This window comes from Aedes aegypti, chromosome 1, assembly GCF_002204515.2.
Source record: "Aedes aegypti strain LVP_AGWG chromosome 1, AaegL5.0 Primary Assembly, whole genome shotgun sequence".
NCBI lineage: Eukaryota > Metazoa > Arthropoda > Insecta > Diptera > Culicidae > Aedes > Aedes aegypti.
Genome location: NC_035107.1, coordinates 280,582,912 through 280,596,218, shown reverse-complemented (window position 1 = coordinate 280,596,218; position 13,307 = coordinate 280,582,912). Strand labels below are relative to the sequence as shown.

General features: G+C 43.4%; 1 protein-coding gene across 1 annotated transcript in view; it reads right to left on the bottom strand.

Annotated features, from left to right (window-relative positions):
• LOC5564746 overlaps positions 1 to 13,307 on the bottom strand; it is a 789,319-nt gene that overhangs the window by 511,709 nt on the left and 264,303 nt on the right. The window lies entirely within an intron of this gene.

Below are 13,307 nucleotides of genomic sequence, written 5' to 3'. Positions count from 1 at the left end.
CTTAGCTTTAGCTTAGCTTAGCTTTAGCTTAGCTTTAGCTTAGCTTTAGCTTAGCTTTAGCTTAGCTTTAGCTTAGCTTTAGCTTAGCTTTAGCTTAGCTTTAGCTTAGCTTTAGCTTAGCTTTAGCTTAGCTTTAGCTTAGCTTTAGCTTAGCTTTAGCTTAGCTTTAGCTTAGCTTTAGCTTAGCTTTAGCTTAGCTTTAGCTTAGCTTTAGCTTAGCTTTAGCTTAGCTTTAGCTTAGCTTTAGCTTAGCTTTAGCTTAGCTTTAGCTTAGCTTTAGCTTAGCTTTAGCTTAGCTTTAGCTTAGCTTTAGCTTAGCTTTAGCTTAGCTTTAGCTTAGCTTTAGCTTTAGCTTAGCTTTAGCTTAGCTTTAGCTTAGCTTTAGCTTAGCTTTAGCTTAGCTTTAGCTTAGCTTTAGCTTAGCTTTAGCTTAGCTTTAGCTTAGCTTTAGCTTAGCTTTAGCTTAGCTTTAGCTTAGCTTTAGCTTAGCTTTAGCTTAGCTTTAGCTTAGCTTTAGCTTAGCTTAGCTTAGCTTTAGCTTTAGCTTAGCTTTAGCTTAGCTTTAGCTTAGCTTTAGCTTAGCTTTAGCTTAGCTTTAGCTTAGCTTTAGCTTAGCTTTAGCTTAGCTTTAGCTTAGCTTTAGCTTAGCTTTAGCTTAGCTTTAGCTTAGCTTTAGCTTAGCTTTAGCTTAGCTTTAGCTTAGCTTTAGCTTAGCTTTAGCTTAGCTTTAGCTTAGCTTTAGCTTAGCTTTAGCTTAGCTTTAGCTTAGCTTTAGCTTAGCTTTAGCTTAGCTTTAGCTTAGCTTTAGCTTAGCTTTAGCTTAGCTTTAGCTTAGCTTTAGCTTAGCTTTAGCTTAGCTTTAGCTTAGCTTTAGCTTAGCTTTAGCTTAGCTTTAGCTTAGCTTTAGCTTAGCTTTAGCTTAGCTTTAGCTTAGCTTTAGCTTAGCTTTAGCTTAGCTTTAGCTTAGCTTTAGCTTAGCTTTAGCTTAGCTTTAGCTTAGCTTTAGCTTAGCTTTAGCTTAGCTTAGCTTAGCTTAGCTTTAGCTTAGCTTTAGCTTAGCTTTAGCTTAGCTTTAGCTTAGAGAAAAAGCTATTGCACGGGTGAATTTATGGCAAGTTTTCCTAAAAACTTCCGCTAGGATTGCTCTTAAGTTCTGATGGGTTGATCTTGAGTTTTGCAAAATTGGCAGTGCAAAAATGCAAACATCATTTTTTGTACAACAAGGAAACAAGTTTTCAATAATAGAATAGAATAGAATAGGAGTATTATTTTGAGTGGAAAAATCTGACGGCCATCTTGAATTTTGACGCTATCTTTGGTTTAAGTAGTAGAATGAGTCGTCAAAATCAAAGATGGCTGCCAGATTCTATCACTCAAAATAATACTCTTATTCTTCACTCAACTCGAATAAAACACCAACGATTGAAAACTTGTTTCTTTGTTGTACAAAAACTAATGTTTGCATTGATTGCACTCGCCATATACGTCTAAATTGTAGAACATGATTTAGGAAATCTTTCATTTCATAGGCTAAATACCATTGCTCACCTAGTTTCTGTAGCCTATCTTACGCAATTTTCCCTCAGCTTTCTGATGGTGAACTCAGAAATCAAAACGAGCGGTGCGCTAATGACGAAAAAACGATTTTTCTAACAACATTCAAGATGGCGGCCAATTTTAAAATGGCCGTCAATTTTTTTTTAACTTTAAATAAAAGCTAAATATTTTCTCTATACAATGCCAATTAGTTTGCTATGTGTTCCAAGCAAAATATGAGACATATCACGTGAAGAAATATCAAATATTTATCCAAAAATGGGCTGTCAAGTGTCATATTTTAGCAGACTCTAACCGGCTCATCAGGATGGATGCCAGTAAAATCCAGATTACAATACTGGTCACGGCGTTCAAATTGGATTTTGGATTGGATAGTGATATTAGGCTGACAACTTGAAACGGCTCATGGCACGACTGCCTCCGTCTCGTTGAAACCTTGGCAGGCCTCTGGATACGTCCGGGACCCGTCCATTTCAACTGATGAGTACTAGGCTTGAATGACCATTCCCGACCTGCGCTGATCCGGGTCTGAACACGATCCTCATAAGGGATCGTGTCAACTTTAGCATGGCCTCCCTGCTTGCATAGATAACCATGGGATCATGAAAGGCGACTACGTACGGCGGTTGACGATAGCGGTCTGGATGCGGGACCCTTAAGAAAGGGGAGTATAAACAACATCGGAGAAGGCGCGGCAAATCCGTTTGCCAGAAGCGGGTTGGTAAGATCACCAACGCTTCAAACCCAACAAGCGCATGAACAGTACGAGCGTGAGCAAGAGCAGCATAGTAAGTAGTCGAGGTAGTTACAGCGAAGAAACTTGTGGAGGATCTGCACGAATTTGTCGACAAAAGAAGCAATGTGCACAAAGACATCAAACTGTTGGTGACGAAAATCCAAAGAGCCCTCAGAGCAGCCGTCAAAGGATGGAAAATCCTGGAGACAAGGGCTGACACAGCCGAAAAAGAGCTTGCGGTGGCCAAGTTCGCGCTAGAAGCAATGCGAGCCTCAGCATCGCGAAAAGTGGAAACCAGTACTGTAACGGGGGAAGCCGCCATGTCGAACAAAAATGTCAAAAGTGTGCACGCCGAAGAGGACAAGAGCGTCACTAGAAGATGTTAAACCAGGTGGCTGAAAAAAGCACAAGGACACCCACTGGGTATACCCAACAGCCGAGGAAGCTATTGGGTAACATTCCAATGACAATTCGCATGAGAAAAGGCCCCAGTGGGATGCAGTTGACGCAGGGAAAAAGGCCCTCAAAACCGGCAAGATCAAAGTAGGCTGGTCGGTTTGTCCGTTTAGTGTGTCTGAACGCTATTAGCTGGTAGCGTGCTTTAAGTGTCTTGGGTTAGGTCATATTGCACGGTTTTGAAATGGGCCGGACAGAAGCAAACTGAGTAGAAGGTATGAAAAAAAAAGCCAAAAGGTGCAAGATTGCCAGGAAACACTGGAAGATCTCATCTGTGCCAACAACGAGGACAACAAACACGTCCGGCCTTTAAACAAGCGTCTTCAAATATGGCACAGTGGAGATAATTAACATGAACCACTGTGAGGTTGCTCAGCATTTGCTGTGTCAGTAGGCAGCGGGAATGAAGTGAGACGTAGCTATAATCTCTAAGCTCCGAATTCCACCTAGAGATGGGAATTGGGTAGCAGATACAAATAAAACAGCGGAAATTTGGACGGTGGGAAGATATCCCTTTCAGGAAGTGGTGGAATGCGCAGAAGAAGGCTTTGTACTCGCCAAAGTTGATGGTGTGTACATCTGTAGTTGCAACGCACCTTCGTGGTGGCCATTAGAAGAATTCAACCATACGCTAGACAGATCAACGGAAGAGCTCACCGATCATAGACCATTCGTCATAGCCGGCGACTTCAATGGTTTGGCTATTGAGTGGGGAAGCCGCCTCACCAACGCAACGTCTGTGAGAAGCGTTAGAAAAGCTAGATTTTCATCTTGCCTTCGAAGGTACAATCATCACATTTCTTTGGGAATGCAGCGAGTCCATCATTGACCTCACTTTCTGCAGCCCGAGGCTAGCAAGGAACATGAACAGCAGAGTGTGCGAAGAGTATACCGGCAGCGACCATCAGATTATCCGGTATCGCATTGGAAAGATGGAAAACGGCGGACTTCAAGAAGGACTTGTTCGTCGAGGCGCTTAGACTTGAACACATCACTTTGAACCTCAGTGCAGAGAAAATAGCGGCAGCACTACTCGTGCGTACGATGCAATCATGTCGAGAGTTGGAAAACCAGCTAACGGTTGCCGTTCATCCTACTGGTTGAACTCTTCCACTGCCGATCTACGTGGAAGCTGCCTCCGAGCCAGAAGGAGGATGCAGCCAGCTTGCGACAACGCTGAAAGAGAGGAACGTAGGCTCTGTCGTATTCGTAGCCATAATTCAGATTGTCCTAGCAAAATACTGAATTGGAACTCCGAATCACACACACCGAAATTTGAAACGCGTCCGTATTCGCCAAAATTAGAACACTGAATGATCATAGCTTTCTTACTTACTTTACTTTTGCTGGCTCTATGTCCTTCAAGACATGACCTGCGCCACAATATTACGTCAACTAACTCGATCCATGGCTGCTAACATCCAATTCCTCGATCGCCCCACACTTCCAAGATCCTGCTCCACTTGGTCAAACCACCAAGCTCGTTGCGCTCCCCTTCGTCTTGTACCGGCCGGATTTGAGTTGAACACCATTTTTGCGGGATTGTTGTCCGACAATTCTCACAACATGTCCCGCCCATCGTACCCTTCCATCTTTGGCGACTTTCGTGATACTGGGTTCACCGTAGAGTTGCGCAAGCTCGTGGTTCATTCTTCTCCTCCATACGCCGTTCTCACATACTCCGCCGAAGATCGTCCTAAGCACACGTCGTTCAACAACTCCTAGCGCTTGCAGGTCCTCTTCGAGCATTGTCTACGTCTCATGCCCGTAGAGGACTACCGGTCTTATTAGCGTCTTGTACATGGTACACTTAGTACGGAAGTGAAGTTTACCAGACCGCAAGGTCTTGTGGAGTCCATAGTAAGCACGACTTCCGGCAATGATACGTCTTCGATTTTCTCTACTGCAGTTGTTATCCGACGTTATTAATGATCCGAGGTAGACAAATTCGTCCACCACCTCGAACTCATCCCCGTCGATCATCACGCGTTTGCCAATGCGAGCTCTATCGCGCTCGGTTCCTCCAGTCAGCAGATATTTCGTCTTTGACGTCTTTACCTTCAATCCAAACCGATCTGCTTCACGTTTCAGCCTGGTATACTGTTCAGAAACCACCTGGAACGTTCTTCCGACAATGGACGACGTGGAGTCAGCAAAGCAGATGAACTGGCTGAATTTATTGAAGATCGGGCCCCACATGTTGAAGCCCGCCCGTTTCATAACACCTTCTAGCGCAATATTGAATAGGAGGCAGCAAAGACCATCGCCTTATCGAAGTCCTTTGCGTGTTTCAAACGGGTCCGATAATGCACCCGATATCTTCACACAGCACTGTACACTATCCATCGTTGCTTTGATCAGTCTAGTCAGTTTCCCGGGAAAACCATTCTCGTCCATAATTTTCCATAGCTCTTCGCGGTCGATGGTATCATAGGCCGCTTTGAAATCGATGAATAGGTGGTACGTAGGGACTTGATATTCGCGACACTTTTGGAGGATCTGCCGCAACATAAAGATTTGGTCTGTCGTCGATCGCCCGTCCACAAAACTGGCTAGATAACTTCCCACAAATCTGCTTGCCAGTGGCGATAGACGGCGGAAGATGATCTGGGAAAGCACTTTATAGGCTGCATTAAGAATGGTGATAGCTCAATAGTTCTCACATTCTAACTTGTCACCCTTTTTGTATATTGGGTATATTATTCCCTCCTTCCACTCCTCCGGTAGCTGTTCTGTATCCCAGATCCTGCCCAGACAACCAAAATGTACGTATAACCAAATCACCTTTTGCTTTATGCGATGTTTATATGTGCAAAGTTTCACGTATAAGATGTCGCGAAAAGGCCTTATGCGTACAAAAGTGGAGGCGATTTACGTACATATTTTATATGATGAAACATAACATGCAATGCGAGTGTGTAGATTTTCTTGCGAATTGGTCTATACTCTTATGCGACTTTATTTATGATAACAAAGTTTATTTGACAGCTGCTACGGATTGATCCGACTTACTTTGTAAAACTATGCGGAACGAATCGAAATGTACATATGAACTCATAAAATATCGTTTTATGCGAGGAAACTCATCGATCAAACGATTTCACCCACCATTTAGTGCGGGAGTGATGCAGTTTGTACAAATAAATGACTTTCGTCGTATACTGCTATGCGACTTCTGGTTGTCTGGGTGGCTGTCAATCGGTGCAGACAAGTGGCCAACCTGTCCGGGCCCATTTTAATAAGTTCCGCTCCATTACCATCCTTTCCAGCTGCTTTGTTGTTCTTGAGCTGTTTGATAGCATCCTTAACTTCACCTATTGTGGGAGTTGGCACATCTCCCTCATCCGCCGTAATGATCAAGCCATTCCTCCTGCTGTCTTGATCTTCCTCCTCTGCGCCGTTTAGGTGTTCATCGTAGTGCTGCTTCCACCTTTCAATCTCCTCACATTCGTCCGTCAAAATATCTCCATCCTTATCCCGGCACATTTCGGCTCGCGGTACAAAGACTTTGCGGGATGCATTGAGTTTCATGTAGAACTTACGCATGTCTTGAGAACGATACAGCTGCTCCATCTCTTCGCACTCCAACTCTTCCAGGCGACGCTTTTTATCCCGGAATAGATGGGATTGCTGTCTTCGCTTCTGTTTGTATCATTCCACGTTTTGACGGGTGCCTTGCTGCAGCATCATCGCCCGCGCTGCATTATTCTCGTCCAAAACCGTCTGACACTCCTCGTCGAACCAACCGTTCCGTCGATTTCCTTCCACGAACCCAACGGCACCTTCCGCTGCGTATGGCTGCTTTGAGACTACTCCAGCAGTCCTCAAGAGGGGCTTCGGTGAGCTCTCCCTCTTCCGGCAACGCAGCTTCAAGGCTTTGCGCGTAATCAGTTGCGACTTCGGGTAGCTTGAGTCGTTCCAGGTTGTACCGTGGCGGGCGTCGGTACCGAATGTTGTTCACAACGGAGAGTCGTTGGCGCACTTTAACCGTCACTAGGTAGTGGTCCGAATCGATGTTTGCGCCGCGATAGGTTCTGATGTCGATAATGTCCGAGAAGTGTCTTCCATCGATCAAAACGTGGTCGATTTGCGATTCAATCTGTTGGGGTGAACTCCAGGTGTACCGATACGGGAGGCTGTGCTGGAAGTAGTTACTACGTATGGCCATGTTTTTGGAGGCGGCGAAATCAATCAGTCTAAGGCCGTTTTCGTTCGTAAGCTGGTGGGCGCTGAACTTCCCTATAATCGGGCTAAATTCCTCCTCCTGGCCAACCTGAGCGTTGAGATCTCCGATAACGATTTTGGCATCATGGCTTGGGCAGCCGTCGTATTCACGTTCCAGCTGCGCGTAGAAAGCGTCCTTATCGTCATCGTCACTTGCTAGGTGAGGGCTGTGCTCGTTGATTATGCTGATATTGAAGAAACGGCCTTTGATCCTCAACTTGCACATTCTGTTGTAGATTGGCCACCACCCAATCACGCGCCTCTGCATTTCGCCCATCACGATAAAAGCTGTGCCCAGCTCATGTATGTTGCCGCAGCTCTGGTAGATGGTATAACCATCCCTATATGTATGTACCGTCGACCCTTTCCAGCAAACCTCCTGCAGCGCTACGATGTTGAACTTGCGGACCCTCAATAATTCGGAAAGAATGCAGGTACTTCCCAAGAAATTGAGAGACTTACAGTTCCATGATCCGAGTTTCCAATCGTTAGTCCGTTTTCGATGCCTGGGTCTATGCCGATTGTTCCGGTCCGAATTTACATTGTATGCTTCTATATACTGTCTGTCAAATCCGATTCCGTTATACACGCTTTTATTTACATTCTGTGTTTCTCCTGGTTTGACAGTGTTTGATCAGTTTTTCACGTTTACCGTTAGCCCATTTATTACAGGCTCGTCTACAGAACCGCAAGATCCGCACTTAAAAGCGAAATCAGGCTTAGCAAAAAAGCTTGTCTTCAAGAATTCTGCGACAAACGCGGATCCGTGGGGCGACACGTACAGAGTAACCATGGCGAAGTTAAATGGACCAACCATGCCAACGGAAAAGTGCCCGGAGAGAATTAAAGTCATTATTGACGGACTGCTCCCGCAGCACGAAGCCACAACCTGGCGCCCATTCCTTACGGAGTGCAGGATGGAGACTACGAAGAATCTCGAGTATCAAATGAAGAGTTGATCGGCAAAGCTTTAGACATAAAGAAGGCTCCAGGACCAGACGGAATCCCAGATCTGGCTCTGAAAACAGCGATCCTCGAGAACCCCGATATGTTCAGGACCACACTGCAGAACAGCATTGACGATGACAGCTTCCCAGACTCCTGGAAGCGACAAATGTTGGTGCTGCTGCCAAAGCCGGGTATACCGCTTAGCGAATCAGCGTATAGGCCGATATGCTTGCATCCAACAAAGTGCTCTTGAGAGTAATCTTGAACAGGCTTACGAAGCATGCGGAGAGCAAGAATACAAGGAATGCGGTGAACAGCAGAAGTGGAGAGTAGAGCAGCGATATGAAGGGTAGCGATCAGTGCTTGGCTTCGGGACGTCGGAGTGCCAACGAACCGAAAATTATCCTGCAACCAGAATCGTCGGACAGACTTAGGCACTTGAATGTCAGCCTGACAAATAAAGAAGGAGAAATGAGTGCAGTTTGGCCTTGGGTCGTCGGGGTGCCGATGAACCGGAAGTCATCCCCCAACCGGAATTTTAGAACCGACATCGGCACCTGACAAGCCAGCCGACGAAGAATGAAGAGGAGCTTCGGGTATGTAGTGCACCGACAATGCGGACGTCATCCCCATTTTCGGCTTCTTCTTGGATTTCTATAAGAGTTTTATGTTGAATAAAATCATAAAAGGATTGTTCTAGAACTTTGTTCAGATAAAGGAACTTAAGTATTTTCGGCCACTTTGTTCTCTTTGTCATGGGGAGTATTCCACCAGAGATTCTTTGAAAGTTTCTTTTCTTCAAAGATTTCTTCAAGGATTTATCAAGATGTGTTCTTCTTCTTCTTTCTGGCGTTACGTCCCAACTGGGATAGAGCTTGCTTCTCGGATTAGTGTTCTTATGAGCACTTCCACAGTTAATAACTGAGAGCTTTCTTTGCCGATTGACCATTTTTGCATGTGTATATCGTGTGGCAGGTACGAAGATACTCTATGCCCTGAGAATCGAGAAAATTTCCTCGACCAGCGGGATTCGAACCCACGACCCTCAGCATGGTCATGCTGAATAGCTGCGCGTTTACCGCTACGGCTATCTGGGCCCCCAAGAGGTGTTCTATTACATTTATTGCTCTATTATATTATCTCTCTATTATCTATCTATTATATTTATTGCTCAATGCGTTTCTCCAGGAAAACTTCAAAAAAATACTCTGTCAGTACCACCAAAAATTGCTATAAGGTATGGTATTGGGATTCATACCAGGATACCTTTAGGAACACTTCCAGTAATGCTCATAAGCGTTTCCTTTGAAATTGTTTTTTATGATTTCTTCAGGGATTCTTCCATAAATTTCTTCACAGGGTTTCCCAGGGAGTCTGGAGGAAATTTCTCCACATATTCATACCCCATAGTACTACGACAAACACATGAATAGCGTAGAAGACACGGACACAGAAGATCATGACATACTGCGTCAATAGTGTGAAAACTACCGGGCGATCTTTATTCAAAAGGACTCCTACAAAATGTTATCCCACTTGAAGTCATGCGAAGCTTTATAGCTGCATCTGTTCACACCCGGATAATAACAGCAAAAAAAAATGCGGAAATTATCTGATTTTGAACAAGACATATGACATCATCAACTGCCAAGAGCACATAGACAAGAACAAAACCATTCCTGAGAAATTTAAGCAACCCTGCCTCCTTTTTTGATGAACCATACGTTCTAGAAAATTTGACTTATGAAGGCAAAATGGTTCGAAAGGTGAAAACAGCACTATATTGAACATCTGAACAGTGCTAAAACAAAAATTTGTAAAAGTGCAAAAAATGCTCCCTGTTGCAATTTAAATCAGAGTTCTAAAAGTACTTATATTCCAGATTTCAGGAACTCTTTTGCATAAAACAATAAGTTCAATGAGAAACGAAAGATATGATAAATCTTCTTCATATGGCCTCTCCAAAATTTAACACTATATTTAAGGAAACATAATTCTATTCAGTCCACTTGGAAACCCAACTTTATAAAAACCGACTAAATCTGCACACCATCCCACTCAAATATAAATCTCCTACTATTTGTTGGTAAAACTTTTCACCCAAGCATGGAAGCCAAATTTATTTTTCTCCATATACACAAACATACAGTGAGAGGCAAAATAAAGTGCCCACCTTACCAGTTTTCGAATTTCTCTCATTGATTTGGTTCAAATTAAAGTTAACACACCTAAATCTTTTGTGATATTTTATTTTTGATGTTCTTTTAAAGTTGCACTTACGAAATTTTGATAAAAAAAAGAATTTTACTTAAAGAAAAAGAAAATCAATTTGTATTGAAAAAAAAGTAGTGACAAAAATAAGTGCCCACTTCCTTCTTGGCCCCAGAAAAGATGATTTAAGAAAAATAAAAAGCAATTTAATAGTTAATGTGTCCTCCTTTGGCCTTAAGGACTTGCTGGAGGCTCTTCGGCATGCTTTTCACCAGGTTTTGTAGGTGTTGTGGATCTAGTTCTTCCCAGGCGCGCTCCAAGGCTTCAAAATAATTATTTTTGTTGGTAACACCAACAGATATAATTATCAGACGGGCCTTGAAGAGAAATTCATATTTCTCTAGAACAACGACCCGAAGCATACTGGAAAGAAGACCAAGTCTTTCTTCCGGTCTTGTCGGATTAAACCGCTGGAATGGCCTCCACAAAGCCCAGACCTCAACCCCATCGAGAATTTGTGGGCGATTCTCGATGCTAGGGTTGAAAAAACTGGTGTTACCAACAAAAATAATTATTTTGAAGCCTTGGAGCGCGCCTGGGAAGAACTAGATCCACAACACCTACAAAACCTGGTGAAAAGCATGCCGAAGAGCCTCCAGCAAGTCCTTAAGGCCAAAGGAGGACACATTAACTATTAAATTGCTTTTTATTTTTCTTAAATCATCTTTTCTGGGGCCAAGAAGGAAGTGGGCACTTATTTTTGTCACTACTTTTTTTTCAATACAAATTGATTTTCTTTTTCTTTAAGTAAAATTCTTTTTTTAATCAAAATTTCGTAAGTGCAACTTTAAAAGAACATCAAAAATAAAATATCACAAAAGATTTAGGTGTGTTAACTTTAATTTGAACCAAATCAATGAGAGAAATTCGAAAACTGGTAAGGTGGGCACTTTATTTTGCCTCTCACTGTACTTACTGAACCGAACTCAGCTCAGTCTGTCTGGCTTAGAACTGGGCAGAGGATAATTCATGTTGCTTTTTCCCCCTCGCATACCCATTCATTCCCCGAGCGGCCAATCATTCCGGCAAACAGACTGCTCTCCCTCGAGACAGAGGGACATCACCCCCCAACCACTTGCTGGGAGCCATCATTCTTCTTTGGCAGCGCAGCGCTCCGAAGCTCGGGTGGATTTTGGATTTGCCCGTTTTTCTTCTGTGTTTCACATTGTTGCTGACTCGAGCGAACTTTGACTGACCGGTTTCTGTTGGCTTACTGGTGGTGCTCTTCTTGGGGCAATTTTGTTTCGCAGAGGTTCTCAAAGTTCTGAAGGTCTGTGAAGCGCATTCGCTATGCACCCTAGACTATTATTATCAGAAATAAATCTTCTTGCACTCAATTGTTTTCTATGACCTTAATACATATCTAATCACAATTCAAGAAAAAATCGTGTAGCTGATTTTAAAATTACCCCCTTTCCATGGTATAGCGTTAGCGTTAGCGTTAGCGTTAGCGTAGTTAGCGTTAGCGTAGTTACGGTATACTTCGTAGATTGGATACTAGCAACATTCATGTTTCTTTTTAATAATCTCATCCTGACTACTTTCAAGAACAAGGCAGGGGAGTATACCTAGTTCAAATCATAAACAAGAAAACTAAAAGCATGAATATCGCTATTCCCGGCCACGCCCATCTTTACCGTAACTTGGGATAGGGGAAGGAAATGTTGATGTAGCACTTACTTAATGAGAGGCCACCGACTCAGCGACACCCTCATAAGTGCTACGGAGTTGGAGGTTGGGGAAGGTATATTGTCAGGATTCGCCTAGAAAGCTGGCGATAGACCATAAATATTTGTTGTTTAAGCGTTTTCAAATTAATCTTTTGAATGCCGGCAATCAAAAGAGAAAACAATAGCTTATTTATAGTATAAATAGTATTTCGCGAAATGCTTGTCGATTGTGATTGTGCAGTAATATTTTTGCTCAATAACCAGTAAAAAGCAAAACCGATCCCTCCAGGGTCATCGGATTGTATAAAATAACGATACGCGTAAAAAAAATCTCCGGCGACAAAAACACGCGCGAAACTGTGAGCAAAATCTATCTGACGACGCAAAACCGAACTGTCCTGCTTGGGCTTCACGAAGCACTACCCAGCAAGACGCTCCAAAACAGGAAGAAAAAAACAAAAAAAAAAAAAAAAAAAAAATCTCCAGCGACGAAAACACGCGCGAAACCGTGAGCTAAATCCATCGGACGACGCAAAACCGAACTGTCCTGCTTGGGCTTCACGAAGCACTACCCAGCAAGACGTTCCAAAACAGGAAAAAAAAAAAAAAAAAAAAACAAAAAAAAAAAAAAAAAAATCTCCGGCGACGAAAACATGCGCGAAACTGTGAGCCAAATCTATCGGACGACGCAAAACCGAACTGTCCTGCTTGGGCTTCACGAAGCACTACCCAGCAAGACGCTCCAAAACAGGAAAAAAAAAAAAACAAAAAAATCTCCGGCGACGAAAACATGCGCGAAACTGTGAGCCAAATCTATCGGACGACGCAAAACCGAACTGTCCTGCTTGGGCTTCACGAAGCACTACCCAGCAAGACGCTCCAAAACAGGAAAAAAAAAAAAACAAAAAAAAAAAAAATCTCCGGCGACGAAAACATGCGCGAAACTGTGAGCCAAATCTATCGGACGACGCAAAACCGAACTGTCCTGCTTGGGCTTCACGAAGCACTACCCAGCAAGACGCTCCAAAACAGGAAAAAAAAAAAAAAAAAAAAACAAAAAAAAAAAATCTCCGGCGACGAAAACATGCGCGAAACTGTGAGCCAAATCTATCGGACGACGCAAAACCGAACTGTCCTGCTTGGGCTTCACGAAGCACTACCCAGCAAGACGCTCCAAAACAGGAAAAAAAAAAACAAAAACAAAAAATCTCCGGCGACGAAAACATGCGCGAAACTGTGAGCCAAATCTATCGGACGACGCAAAACCGAACTGTCCTGCTTGGGCTTCACGAAGCACTACCCAGCAAGACGCTCCAAAACAGGAAAAAAAAAAAAAAAAAAAAAACAAAAAAAAAAAAATCTCCGGCGACGAAAACATGCGCGAAACTGTGAGCCAAATCTATCGGACGACGCAAAACCGAACTGTCCTGCTTGGGCTTCACGAA